The sequence below is a fragment of the Sus scrofa genome, chromosome 4, assembly GCF_000003025.6.
Source record: "Sus scrofa isolate TJ Tabasco breed Duroc chromosome 4, Sscrofa11.1, whole genome shotgun sequence".
Taxonomy (NCBI): Eukaryota; Metazoa; Chordata; class Mammalia; order Artiodactyla; family Suidae; genus Sus; species Sus scrofa.
Genome location: NC_010446.5, coordinates 69,549,201 through 69,563,244, shown reverse-complemented (window position 1 = coordinate 69,563,244; position 14,044 = coordinate 69,549,201). Strand labels below are relative to the sequence as shown.

Genomic DNA, 14,044 nt, shown 5'->3' with positions numbered 1-14,044 from the left:
CCCACACCTCTGCCCCATTTCCTTCTCCATCTCTTACTGTCCCATCTTAACCAACAGTTGAGCCACAGTATAAACAATCTTGACCTCAGGCTATGTACTGGCTGCCCTCTCTGCTGGCTTGGCTGGTGTTCTCCTAGTGTCTCTACATATTGCCCTGCCTTTGAAGAGGAATAAATGTCCCCTTTGATGTCATTCGTCAACTTCTCTGAGACCAAATCCATGCCTTACTCTGTGATCTCCTTAGCTGTGGCCTTCCTTAGCTCCTCTCATTGTTCTGTAGGTAGAACCCAATTCATCTGGCTCTGGAATAGGTTAGAATGGGGGTCAACAGAATATTAGCAGGCTCTTATATCCCTGTAAGGCTTCTCTCTCTCAAGCCAGGGTCAATCCCAGCCATCCATGAAATTGCCAGTTTTAATCATCCTCAAATCTTGTGGTATTTGTTCAGACTGGAAATCTTCCTAGGTTTTCTGGTTAAGGTTCTATTTCCTTGACTGGATTGTGGGGTTTTTTTTTTTGTTTTTTTTTGTTGTTGTTGTTTTTATCTTTTGTCTTTTTAAGGCCGCAGCTGCGGCATATGGAGATTCCCAGGCTAGAAGTCCAGTCGGAGCTGTAGCTGCTAGCCTACACCAGAGCCACAGCCATGCCAGATCTGAGCCACCTCTGCAACCCACACCACAGCTCACAGCAATGCCAGATCCTAACCCACTGAGTGAGGCCAGTGATCGAACCTGCAACCCCATGGTTCCTAGTCGGATTCATCTCTGATGTGCCATGACAGGAACTCCCCTTGACTGGGTTTTAAATGCGAAGAGTATTTTTCTGGGCTGAGGCTCTGATACTCTGCCTAGCTCATGTCACTTTCTCTACAGGGGCTCTTAAAATTCTGATCCCTGGTTGGCGTCCTGCCCCACACGATGAGTATCAGTCTCCAGGATAAGATGTTGAGCAATGCCATTACTTTGAAACTCCTGTTCCTGTGCTCCTCTCCTGATGGGCAATCATTAGCATCATAGGCTTGTTTGGTTGATCTCAATCAAACTAGGATTTGTCATGCTTATGAGACCCTTCTTGAGGGGCAACTGATAGACTCTACTTCCTCCTCATCCTCTGTGGCCTGCTGTTGATGTTCCAGGATGTCCTTCTAAGACCTCTCAGGTTAGGACTCCTGTAAAGTTGTACATCAAGTTTAGTTCAATACACATTCATTGATTGCTTTCTATGTTCAAGTGTATTGAGAAGAGGGGGTGAGTATGATGAAATGGCACAGCCTCAGCCCTCTAAGAATTTATGGCATGTGAGCAAGACAGACATCTTAAGAGGTAATTTTAATGTATTGCAAATAAAAAACAGATTTACCTATCAACCTGCCAACTGCAGTATAAGCACTTGAGTAATGCTTATTAAATTGCATTCTCTGACATGGACAGGCTTTGTTTCCTCTCTAGGCATCACTCCCAACCCCTTCTCCACATCATATCCTTCACCTAATTAATATCCCCTGTGTACTTCTTTAGTCAGGAGAAAACCGTGTATCTGGGTAACAAAAAAATCTCTTTGAGAGGTAAGATTTGTGTATTTTTTTGATCAGCAAGAAAAATTTAACTGATGACATTTACTATTATTAACTTTTATCAAGTGCCCACAGAATACTAAGAATGCTTGAGAACAAATACAAAGTCAGTATTCCATCCTGTCATATTTATAATGAGATAAGAAATATATTTAATGATTCTCAAATTTTAGATCTTAAGCTCTTTCCTCCCTTCATTGTAATTACGTTTCATAGACTGATTTTCTTTATACTCTACGGCCTTTCATGGTATCAGTCTCTTAGGTTATAGCTTTCTCAAACAAGTGCCAAATATGATCAAGAAATAGTTATATATTTTATGTTACCCAGAAACCAGTATTTTTCTCTATTTCTACAGTACTTTTATTTTTATTATCTTTGCTAAGCAATACTTATATATACTTGTATAGCTTTTACTGTATGCCAGGCACTATTCTAAGAGCTTTACAACTCACTTAATCATCACAGCAAGCTCATGAGGAATGCAGTCGTCAGTTTACAAGCCAAGAGAGCGAGCCACTGAATTTTAGTCACATGGAGAGTGCTGGAGCCAAGTCCCATTCCCAGCTGGTGGGACTGTGGAGGTCACGATCCTCAACCACGCCACTGAGCTATCTCTTCAAGGTGGCTTTGGACACTTCAGTGCTCATTAGCACCTCTGAGAAAGGGTAGAGGTATATGAGACAGGCACTGTAGTGCACTCTTGGTCCACAGGCTTCATTCCTGAAAGCTGTTTACTCCTCGTGAAGGAATAAGCTTCTCTCAATGTTATTTCTGTGGGGTCAGTGGGGCTGTGACCTCTGGAAAGACCAGTCTTGAATACATGACTCCACCTGGGCCAATCAGGTTCTCTCTCCTTGGAATTTTGAATCAGAACCCCATTAGCACTAGAGACCCAATTTGCATAGAGTCAAGGCTTGCACAGCCATGTTCTACAGTGCATGCTTATGTATTTTTGGTGTATCACAGGCTGTGAAAAGCAAAGACTGCATAACCTCAGAGAGATGGATAGAATGACTTTGATTTCTGTTTTCCAGATCCTGCTTTGAGTCCATTGCCGGATCTACCTGCTCTTCCTGCCTTGGCTTCATTAGATATGACTATGTAAGGATTTCTAGCCACTATAATCAAAGTTGTCAAGTTGTAGGCAGCTGACACTCACACTTGTCGTCTTGGTACTTGTTGGCGGACAGGGTTATTCATCATTTATTACTATTCTTACTCTCATCTTTACTATTGCTCCTTTCCAAAGTTACCTCTAAAAATAAAACTATTTCTGGAAAGGGGGAGGAATTGAAATATATTAGCAAATGTTTCAGAAAAGTTTTGTTGATAAATAGTTGAAAGTGAAGTTCCTTGGCTATAACTCAAAAGATAGATAACTTCAGGAAATTTCAAGAAGAGGAGGGAGGGGCTCAGCTACAGAGGGGGCCAAAATGTACATGAATAGATTTCTATCCAGGACTTGCCTTGACTTAGCTTTTGAAACCGGAATTTCTCTAAAGTAAAAGGTAACCAATGTTGAAACTTGGAATAACTCACCTTATTTCTCCTGTTTAGTCATGCAGTTATTCTAGAGATGGATTTATAATCTTATATGCAAGTTCACAGGTGGAAAATCCAGACAGCCTAGTAATTAGTTGTGGTTGTTACTGAATAGTACTAAATGGTTTCTTTTCCTTTTATTTTTTCTTTTTCAGGGCTGCACTTGCAGCCAATGGAGGTTCTCAGGCTAGGGGTCAAATCAGAACCATAGCTGCCAGCCGACACCACAGCCACAGCAACGCCAGATCCAAGCTGCATCAGCTACCTACACCACAGCTCACTGCAACACCGAGTTCTTAACCCCCTGAGCAAGGCCGGGGATGAGTCCTTAACCCCCTGAGCAAGGCCGGGGATTGAACTGCATCCTCATGGATACTAGTCAGATTCATTTCCACTGGGCCACGACGGGAACTCCATGAATGGTTTCTAACTTGGTTGTCTGGAGTCTTTATGGAGAATCAGCCCCCAGATGGACATATTTCTCACTTTCTTTGAAAAGAAATCAGGAAATTTAAGATGTTCCCCAGCTGAGATCCAGATAAGGCCCTCTTGATGCTCTAGACTCATAATTAAAGTTTTGACTCTGGAAAATCTCTTCTCTTAGCATTTATTACAGCATCAAAGAAACCTTCAAAAACTAAAACTTCTGCCCAGGGGGGACAATCATGGACTTCTCTGAGTAATCATTACATATGGTTGTAGCATTATAGCACTTGAAAAGGGCCTTTGCAGAAAATTAAGGATGGTGATAACAGGAATGTACATTTGAAAACCAGTATGCATTTGAATATATGTTTTTTTAAAGCTTAAGTTTCTCATAAAATAAACTGGAAACCTAAGTTTTATTTTCTATTTTCTTTTAAAAAGTATAATAGGCAAAAATAAGGGAACCAAGACAAAAGTCCAGCAATGAAGACTATTCTGTAATGTAAGAAAATACTTGCTATTCTGTGGCTTTCCATAATGTCACGTGTTACTTAGGGGCTATAAGCCTGATTTGCTTTTGTCCGTAGCTAATATTAATCGACATTTTAACAGATTGCTCTCTTTGCAAAATCACCTTATGGCACTACTTTCAACATCAGCGTCTATCACAAAATACATTTCAACTGTTTTGCAAACAAACTTTCTTCCAATTAATAATTAAACAGAGGAACAGCTTGTGGTATATGCTTGGAACTAACTTTACTATATATAGTTGGAAATGACAAGCACACATGAAGATGTGACTGAAGCCGGGTAACATTTAAATATTCAGCTTTTCCTCTGTTACCTTGACTAGAGTAAAGTTAGTTCCCAAGGTAAAAACTAAGTGGTCTGCCGGCATATGGTATAACCTCCATTTGAGTGCTAAAAGCTGGATACTGTTTTTGTGAAACAGATGTTGTTGAGTGCAGCAATGCACAACTGACTCTAGCTAACAGCTGGGAATCCTTCGTGACCCATATAGCGAGAAATAAACATAGTCCTATGCTTGGCAAAAGTGTAAGAAAGCAAATTTCCATTTGTTAAGAGCTTATCAAAATGAAGAATAAATGTTTTTAGCCATAAACTGATTTTATTCACCAGAGTAATCTTTCCAGCAGCTTATGTGATGGCCTCATAATATTACAGGCACCCTTTGCCAGATGAAGGCTGCAGTTGCACTGACATATAGTACAGATGGAAAATAAACATCTGCCTCAATCAGGAGAGAAGACCAAGGACAAGGTTGACGAATATTATCTGGCATGACCATCTTTGCAGGGAAGCATATAAATGCTACAGGACCAAAACCACTGGCATCGTCTGGTGTTGTCCTTATGTGGCTACTGACCATGAAGAGAGATGATTAGTATGTGCTCTCCAAGGAGGAGGCTGCAGATGCTCTGGATGATAGGATTCCAACTCTCCAGGATCTGCCTCGCTCTAGCCACACCATGCGAGTCGCAGAGCGATGCCATTTTCTTTCTTTCTTTTTTTTCATGGTTCGACTGCATTTATTGTCTGCAAAGTTTCCCTTCTTGTTGTTGAATGCCATAAGCAAGGGGAGGAGGGGATAGAAGAGGAGCTAATTAGGAAAAGATAAGAACATTTTTCCCCCAATCATTGGAACATGCCCACAAAGCTGTGGAATCAGAGTTCAAATCAAATGTTTTTCTTCAGCTGAGGACTGAACCCCAACATTTTGATTGTGTATCACTGTATTTTATTACATGATCCAACTTCACCGTTAGCAGAATTCAAGTGGGATAACATATGTTCTGTGGAAAAGGCACGTGTGCGAACACACAGGCGTGCGTGCGCGCGCGCACACACACACACACACACACACACACATCCTGCAGTCCTAGCACTGAGTTCCTTTTGTCCTCATTGCAACCAAATGATTCATGTGGCACAAATAATATGACAGATGTAGCTTTAAAAATTCAGTTTTACTGCGAGTGTCTTTTTGACTGAACCTTCTTTCATTTTCTGGTATCTCTTGTGACCATATGGAGTTTAGATGGCAGTGAATTCCCTTCCTCTAACTCAAATCCTTTTCTGCACCTGGGCACAATTTGGGATAAGGAGGTGAAGAAAAGGGAAAATGTGTCAGGCTTAATATATAGGATTATATTACGAGTAAAGAGTACTTTTACCTTTTTGTGAAAAGACAATTTTAGTACTGTGGTTCTGTTACAGTGTATATGGATTTTTTTATTGTCTTTTCCTTGACTCATAAAGACAAAGAGACTCGCTTAGATTCTGATAATCTGGTGGAAGCAATCATGACCTTAACTTCAGATTCTAGAATGAGCTGAAATCTCACATTTTACTACTAATAAATCATTTATTGAGTGTTTCTGTATCAGGTAATACTTAGCTCTTTATGTATACTAGCACACATACAACTTTTTTTTTTTTTTGTCTTTTTAGGGCTGCACCTGCAGCATATGGAGGTTCCCAGACTAAGGGTCTAACAGGAGCTGTAGCCACCGACCTATGCCACAGCCACAGCAACACCAATCCGAGCTGCGTCTGCAATCTATACCACAGCTCACGATAATGCCAGATCCTTAACCCACTGAGCGAGGCCAGGGATTGAACTCATAACCTCATGGTTCCTAGTTGGATTCGTTTTTGCTGTGCCACAACTGGTACTCCTATAATATTTAATCTTCACAAAAATCCTGTGAGTTAAACACTGTTATTATTTTTTTGCTTTTTATTTTATTTTATAATTATTTTTATTTTTTCCATTGTAGCTGGTTTACAGTGTTCTGTCAGTTTTCTACTGTACAGCAAGGTGACCCAGTTACACATACATGTATACATTCTTTTTTCTCACATTATCACATTCTGTCATAAGTGACTAAATATAGTTCCCAGTGCTATATAGCAGGATCTCATTGCTTATCCATTCCAAAGGCAATAGTTTGCATCTATTAACCCCAAATTCCCACTCCATCCCACTCCCTCCCCCTCTCCCTTGGTAACCACAAGTCTGTTCTCCATGTCCCTGATTTTCTTTTCTGTGGAAAGGTTCATTTGTACTGTATATTAAGATTCCAGATATAAGGGATATAATGTGGTACCTCTCTTTCTCTTTCTGGCTTCACTTAGTATGAGAGTCTCTAGTTCCATCCATATTGCTGCAGATGGCATTTTGTTCTTTTTTATGGCTGAGTAGTATTCCATTGTAAACGCTGTTGCTATTATCCCCATTTAATAGAGGAAGAAAATAGGTCACAAAGAGATTAAATAATATGTCTAAAGTTACACAGCTCATGGTAGTGGAACCAGCATTCGAACTGAAAGATCTTGCTCAAAAGTCTGTGCCCTTGACCATGATGTTACTTACCAGTTGTAGAATAAGTTAAATAAGTTAACGCTCACCAAATATCAAGATGCATTAACGTCACTAATATCGACTCTATTTGGTATGGTATTCAGAAAGATGTTTCATTTAATTATTATTACTATGTTAGATCTATTCATTCACATAAGCAATTTGTGATCATTATAAAGTCAAATAATATACAAACTTATGTAAAAATTTATAATCCTTTCATTTTCTTTCAGATCAGCCCCCCTTGAAGTAAGAAATGTCATCAGGTATGTATTTTATACCTTTTTTCCCTGCTAACAATTTATGCCTCTTTTTTTCCCCCTTCTTCTGTTCTTTTTTTAACCTCCAAAGGGGGTCATATTTGTATACATTATTCTCGGTCTTAACACAATATTCCACAGTGTGTATGTGTAGTATATACAGAGTGCATATTCTATATGTGTGGGGTGGGTGGGCATGTGTATACACACACAATAATTTATTTAACCATTTGCCTGATGGTGTCATTTAGTCCTTTGTATTTTAATACATTAATTTGTTCATTTTTCCCTATTCCAAACAATGACATAGTAGACATATTTGTTATATCTCCATGTGTTTTTTGTTAATATCTGTATCAAATACTCCAAGAAATGGGAGTAATCATCAAGGGGTGTGTGTATTTTTTAGGTGAATTAAAACATTTTTAAGTACCAAAAATTTGGCCTTTAGGTATACACTTATTTATGATTATCTCCACAGTTATTCTCTTTTCAGTTAGCTTTATTGAAACATAATTTACTTACAGTAAAACTCACTTGTTAAAATGTACAATTCTGTGAGCTTTGATGCATATGTATAGTTGTGTTATCACCCGCAGAGTTAAGATATAGAACTGTTCCAACCACCCCAAACTTCCCTCGTGCCCCTCTGAGTCAGCCTTGTCCCTCTCCAGATATCTGTCCCTCTGTTTTTGCCATTTCCAGAATAGCACAGAAATGGAGTCAGACAGTGTGTAGCTTTTGGATTCAGCATAATGCATTTGAAATTCATCCATCTCGTTGCTCATATCAGTAGTCTGTTCCTTTTTATTGCTGAGTGATATGCAATTGTATGGTTGTACCATAGTTTGTTTATCTGTTCACCAGCTGAAGGGCATTTGGTTTGTCCTCAGATTTAGTATTTATGATAAAGCTGTAATATTTTCCTAAAGGTTTTTGCAAAAGCATAGGTGTTCATTTCTCTTGGGAAAATACCAAAAAAAAAAAAAAAAGGAATTTCCTAACATATGGTAAGTACTAACTTTGTGAGAAAATGTCAACCTGTATTCCAAAGTGTCTACCATTTCTTTCCTGCCAGCAGTGAGTGAGGATTCTAGTTGGTCTGTATTCTCATCAGTACTTGGTATTGGCAGTTTTTGTTGTTACTGTTGGTTTTTTGAGTTTTCATCATTCTAAAAGGTGTATAGTGGTATTTCACTGTGACTTTAATATGCATTTCCTAAAGACTAATGATGTTAAACATCATAAAGTGAACTGGAAATTTTCCCACCTCTTCTACTGCTTGGAAAGGTTTGTAGAACATTGACATTATTTCTTCTGTGAGCATTTCACATGATTTACAAATGAGGTTACCTGGGTCTGAAGTTTTCTTTGTTGGAAGATAGAGGAATATTTAGGTTATATATTTTTTTCTTGAATGAGCTTTGGTAATTAGATCTTCTAAGAACTTTGTGTATTGTGTCTATCTTGCTAAACTGACAGGTGTATAATTTTTTATAATATTATCTTACTGTGATTATAGTATTCATAAAGTCTCAGGGATGTCTCTACTTTCACTGCCCAAACTGGTAATTTGTGTTTTCTCTTGGCTGATTTGGCTATTTGTTTATCAATTTTGTTGATCTTTTCAAAGAACTAGTTTTTGGTTCATTTTTTCCTGTTTATCGTCCAGTACCAGTTTTATTTATCTTTGCTTTTTAATCTTTATTTTTCCTTATTCTGATTGTCTTGAGTTAATTTGTCCTTCTCCCGGTTTCTCAAGGTGGAAGTTCAGATATTGATTTGAAAACCTTCTTGGCAGCCCTCACTCAGCATCTCCAGTTAGATGGTAGAATATTTCGCAGAAAGTATAAGAAGATATGGCTGAAAGACATGAACAATTACAGATTTTATAGTTGATATGCATATTCAAATTCCAAAGTTTAAATCACCAAATGGTAATTTCTTAATGTTAATGTTATATGTTATTGAGCATGAAACATGTCTAAAACTATATGGTTTACATAGGAGATAGTGATCAGTGCTTCATTAAGTGAAGGAATAGGGCAGAACAAATTCAACAACTTCTCATTGCATAATGGGTTTGACTAGGTTTTAACTCCACATCATGCTCATTTGTACTCAGTACTTCTGTATTCCACAAAATATTTCAGAAGGGGCTTAAAGCAAGAAACTAATAAAACCACAGGCCTGGGGGTAAACTAGAATAGAATAAAACAGTGCTAGTATGTTAAAGCTGGAAGGGGCAGTGAAATTATCTAGTTCACTTCTTTTGTTGTATTTATGGGAAAACTGAGGGCCAGAGAGGGTAGCAACTGGGCCATCATCACCTAGACAACAAGGATAGAATTCAGCCCCACGAAAACCTGTGTTGTTACCAAATTCTCAGCCCTCTGAAGGCAAGGACCACAATTCTGTTTCTTCAGATTTCCCATAGTGAAGGCCATAATGTTGTGTGTTGTTTTACATGTAATGAGAAATGACTAAAGTATAAAAACAGGAAGTGCCCACGCACATGCCAGAGGGGGAGCGAAAGGGGGAGGGGGAGGGAGGGGAGGAAAGAAGAGAGAGGAAGAGGGAGGAAGGGGGGATTTATTATTTCTCTAAAAAAATGGTTTTCCTAGTTTTGTTTGTGAATGAACCAGTGAAACAAAGCATCTGAATAAAATTCAGTAGTCAGAATTCAGTATTCTAATTCTTCCTTGTAAGGGGACTCTTCCTTTGTTCCCTATTTTTCTCCTATAAGACTTAGGTTTTCTTCAGTCTGGAATGGTCTTCGGTCTGGATAGGAATGAGTGATAGCAAGACCTCTTATGCTTCTTCCCAGCTATACCAGTCTGTGGGCAATTAAATAGTGAAGAAAAAAGATCCTTCTTAAATGTGCAGCACAAACTTTGTGTGTAAACAAAATAAAGTAATTATTTTTGAAAATTATCAGACTCGTTGTAGATGCCTCATAGGCATCTCTTAGAATTCCAGAAGTGTTAAATATTTATTATTGGTATGTTCCCTAACTTTGAGCCAAAAGGAGAATTTTTTCCAGCTTGTGCTATCGTGATAACGTGTCAGATGAAAAATATGTATGTTGTTTAATGAGAAAACAATCATGGTGCTGTAAAAACCAACCACATTCCTCATAGTTTTCTTTTTTTCCCAGGATCTCTGTGAACCAAGTATACACAAACACACAGACACACACACACAGACACACACACACACAAAATCAGCTTTCATTGCTGGAGATCAAACTCTAGCTGTGCTCAGAGACTCAGATATCCTAAGTTATCCTTTCTTTTGTCTTCCTTACCCAAGAATTTTACTCAATTGAGATACTCTCAAAATCCTTAAAAAACCATAAAAGCCTTAGATGCTTGAAAATCTTAAGAAACTTAAATCCTAAAAAATATTAAAAAGAGAAAATTGTCATTTTTCTAACTCTTTACCTTGCTAGTTTCAATCTCCATTGAGGTATATCATTTTACCAGTAAAAGATCATTCCATTCATCTAAGAGAATAACCTCTAATAAATTGTATGTGCTTTTGGGATAGGCAAAACGTTCCATTTGATTGGTCATTAACATGTTTTATAAACAGATTTAATCAGTTTTCCTTCTTGTGTTATTAATATATTTTGAGAGTAAGCTTCTTCGGGAGCAAGAAACCCCCAAAGCTTCTTTGATAGGAGGGACTATGGAAAGATAGGATGATGATTAAGAGTTGTGCTTAGAAGGCTTAAGCCTGTGGTTTAGGCTGGCAGCTGCAACTCCAGTTAGACCCCTAGCTTGGGAGCTTCCATATGCCACGGGTGTGGCCCTAGAAAAGACCAAAAAAAAGAAAAAATGTATTAAGAGTTGTCGGAGTTCCCGTCGTGGCTCAGTGGTTAACAAATCCGACTAGGAACCATGAGGTTGCGGGTTCGATCCCTGGCCTTGCTCAGTGGGTTAAGGATTCGGCATTGCCGTGGTGTAGGTTGCAGACGCGGCTTGGAGGCTTGGATCCCACGTTGATGTGGCTCTGGCATAGGCCAGTGGCTACAGCTCCGATTATTCCCCTAGCCTGGGAACCTCCATATGCCATGGGAGCGGCCAGAGAAATGGCAAAAAGACAAAAAAAAAAAAAAAGAGTTGTCAGTTGACGAAGTGGTGGCCCTGTTCATATGATAATGGATGTACAACAATGTTTGCTATAAACTAAGATACAAGTAGGTATGCTTGTTGGGTTCTGACTAGGACTTGAAAAGGGCATCTCATCAGTGTGTTCATGGTGTTTAAACAGAGTATCTCCTCTGTCTGCATTGATGTCAGAGTCAGGTACCTACTGTGACATGGCAGAGATGGAACAGAATATAGTTGGTAGGTTTGGGTTATATTAGAAGCCAAAGAGAGCTCATTTATAGACCTCTATGGTGACATCCTGAATGAAGTAAGGACTTAAATTACTATGTTCAATAAAGGTGTTCTTAATATATTGCCAAAAAAAAAAAAAAAAAAAAGAAGAAGGCTTAAGCCTATGCAGAGCTACAGTAAAGGAAGCTGGGTAGCCAGGCACCATGTGATGGCACTGGACATCTAGGCAGGTGAGAAATGACATGTAAATGAGCATCATGAAGAAGGAGGGCAATGGTAACAAGTTCTACTTTTGTCAGTTTTTCATAAAACTAACTCTGAAAATGAACATTTGAAGTTTTCTTGTAATAGAGTGGAGATGTCTTACATCAAATATTTAGAAATATTGCTTTCTTTGAGATTATATTTAGTGACAAAGTTTGCATCTTTTAAAATCACAATGCATCACTTAAATGTATGACAATGAATTTAGAGACCTCAATCCCATTGGAAGATGGAGAATGTTATTGAGACCCTTGCAAATGAAAAAAAAACGGCACTGTACTTTTTTAAGGACAGAAAAAAAAGGATTCAAAAAAGTAATGACCTCCTGTTGAACTTACGTACTGGGTTGAGGCTATAAATCACTGTCTTTGACATATTATTCTGTTTAACCCTATCTGGCTTCTTTCTTTCACAAGCCTCCTCAAAGAGCTGTCTGGACTCATTTTTTTTTTTTTTTCTTTTTCTTTTTCTTTAACAGCCGCACTTGTGACATATGGAAGTTCCAGGCTAGGAGTCAAATCAGAGCTGCAGCTTCCAGCCTACACCACAGCCACAGCAATGCTGGATCTGAGCTGCATCTGTGACCTTTGCTGCAGCTTGTAGCCATGCCATATCCTTAACCCACTGAGTGAGGCCAGGGATTGAAACTCCATCCTCATGGATAATAGTTGGGTTCTTAACCTGCTGAGTTACAATAGCAACTCCTAGACTCATTCTTTTACTTCCCACCTTCAACTGACTTCTGTCATTCAATGGAATATGTTGGGCTCTTTGATTGTTTGTTTTCATTTTTTATTTTACAAAAATTGTAAGTATAGTCGATTTTACAAATTATATTAATTTTAGGTGTACAACATAGTGATCAGTATTTTTATAGATGATAGTCCATTTAAGGTTATTACAAAATAGTGGCTACATTTCCTTGTGTTATACAGTGTACTTATACACATAGTAGTTTGTGTCTCTTAATTCCATATCCCTATCTGGTACTGTGAGTTATCACATATACGTAGAAACAAAAAAATAAAACAGGAGTTCCCGTCATGGTGCAGCGGAAATGAATCTGACTAGGAACCATGAGGTTGTGAGTTCGATCCCTGGCCTCGGTCAGTGAGTTAGGGATCTGGCGTTGCTGTGAGCTGTGGTGTAGGTCGAAGATGCAGCTTGGATCCTGTGTTGCTGTGGCTGTGGTGTAGGCCAGCAGCAACAGCTCCGATTAGACCCCTAGCTTGGGAACCTCCATATGCCATGGGTGTGGCCCTAAAAGTACAAAAGACAAAATAAATAAATTAATTAATTAAAATAAAACAAATGACTATGTGATAAAAAGCAGAAATAGATTCACAGATGTAGAGAGCAAACCAATGTTGTTTTTTGCCTTTACCTCTTCACTGAAACTGCCCTAGCCAAGGAGAGACCTTCAAACTGGTAAATCTTATGAACACCAGGAATCCCCCCTCAGTAAACCTTTCTGGCACATTGACCTTGTTGGCCAGGGAGGGACCATTCTCTAACTCCTGGTCGAGCTTCCATCCTAGATAGATATGTACTTTGGGCAGGTGTACCTGGGTCTCACGGAGTGGGTGTTCTCAAGATCCAGCTCTTCCTCCAGTGTGTGTTCACTAATGATTGGGCCCAGAATATTTTCTTGCTTTCCTCCCAGGAGTGGAAATGTTTCATTTTCTGTTTCCTCTTTCTAGATTGCATGGATCTTCACATGTGTCCTAATGCGTCCTGACATGTGTTCTCTTCTCAGTGGTCTAAGCTGCTTTTTTTTCCATGGAGGAAAAAGGATAGAAGGATCAGGGCAGCTTTGAGCTTTTCCAGCAGTCTCTGTTCCCTTTCCCCAGAGCCCCACAGAGGAGGTTTTCTCCAGGTTCTTGCCTTGTTCCCAGTGTTTCAAGTAACGGTGAGGTCTGTGGGGAAGAACTTGCCAGTAAGCTTATTTTTTTTTTCTTTGTCTGTAGCTCCTATGAGTTCCATACTTGGCATGGTAGCCTACACTCAGCATTTAGGAATTTGTCAAAATTTTGCCTGAATTCTTCTTTCCAGATTATATGGTCCCCACTGTTTGTTCTAGGTAATCAAGTCTTTCATACAGTCTTTTTTTTTTTGTGGGGGGGGGGAGGGGGGAAGTACCTTTTTCCTTAGACTTCAGACCAGTTTATCCTGTATGTCATCTCTCTAATATGTTCAAAGAAAAAAATTACGTTTTTAGGTTATCGGTCTTTTTCTTATAAAT

General features: G+C 38.9%; 2 long non-coding RNA genes across 4 annotated transcripts in view; one reads left to right on the top strand and one right to left on the bottom strand.

Moving 5' to 3' along the window:
• The window catches only part of LOC102167557, a 293,103-nt gene that overhangs the window by 52,732 nt on the left and 226,327 nt on the right, over nt 1-14,044 (top strand). For both annotated transcript variants that reach the window (XR_002343278.1, XR_002343279.1), the window contains exon 3: nt 7,166-7,198. This is a non-coding gene — a long non-coding RNA (uncharacterized LOC102167557). The remainder of the gene's footprint in view (nt 1-7,165; nt 7,199-14,044) is intronic.
• The window catches only part of LOC110260285, a 492,008-nt gene continuing 486,949 nt past the window's right edge, over nt 8,986-14,044 (bottom strand). For both annotated transcript variants that reach the window (XR_002343281.1, XR_002343284.1), the window contains one exon: nt 8,986-9,055. This is a non-coding gene — a long non-coding RNA (uncharacterized LOC110260285). The remainder of the gene's footprint in view (nt 9,056-14,044) is intronic.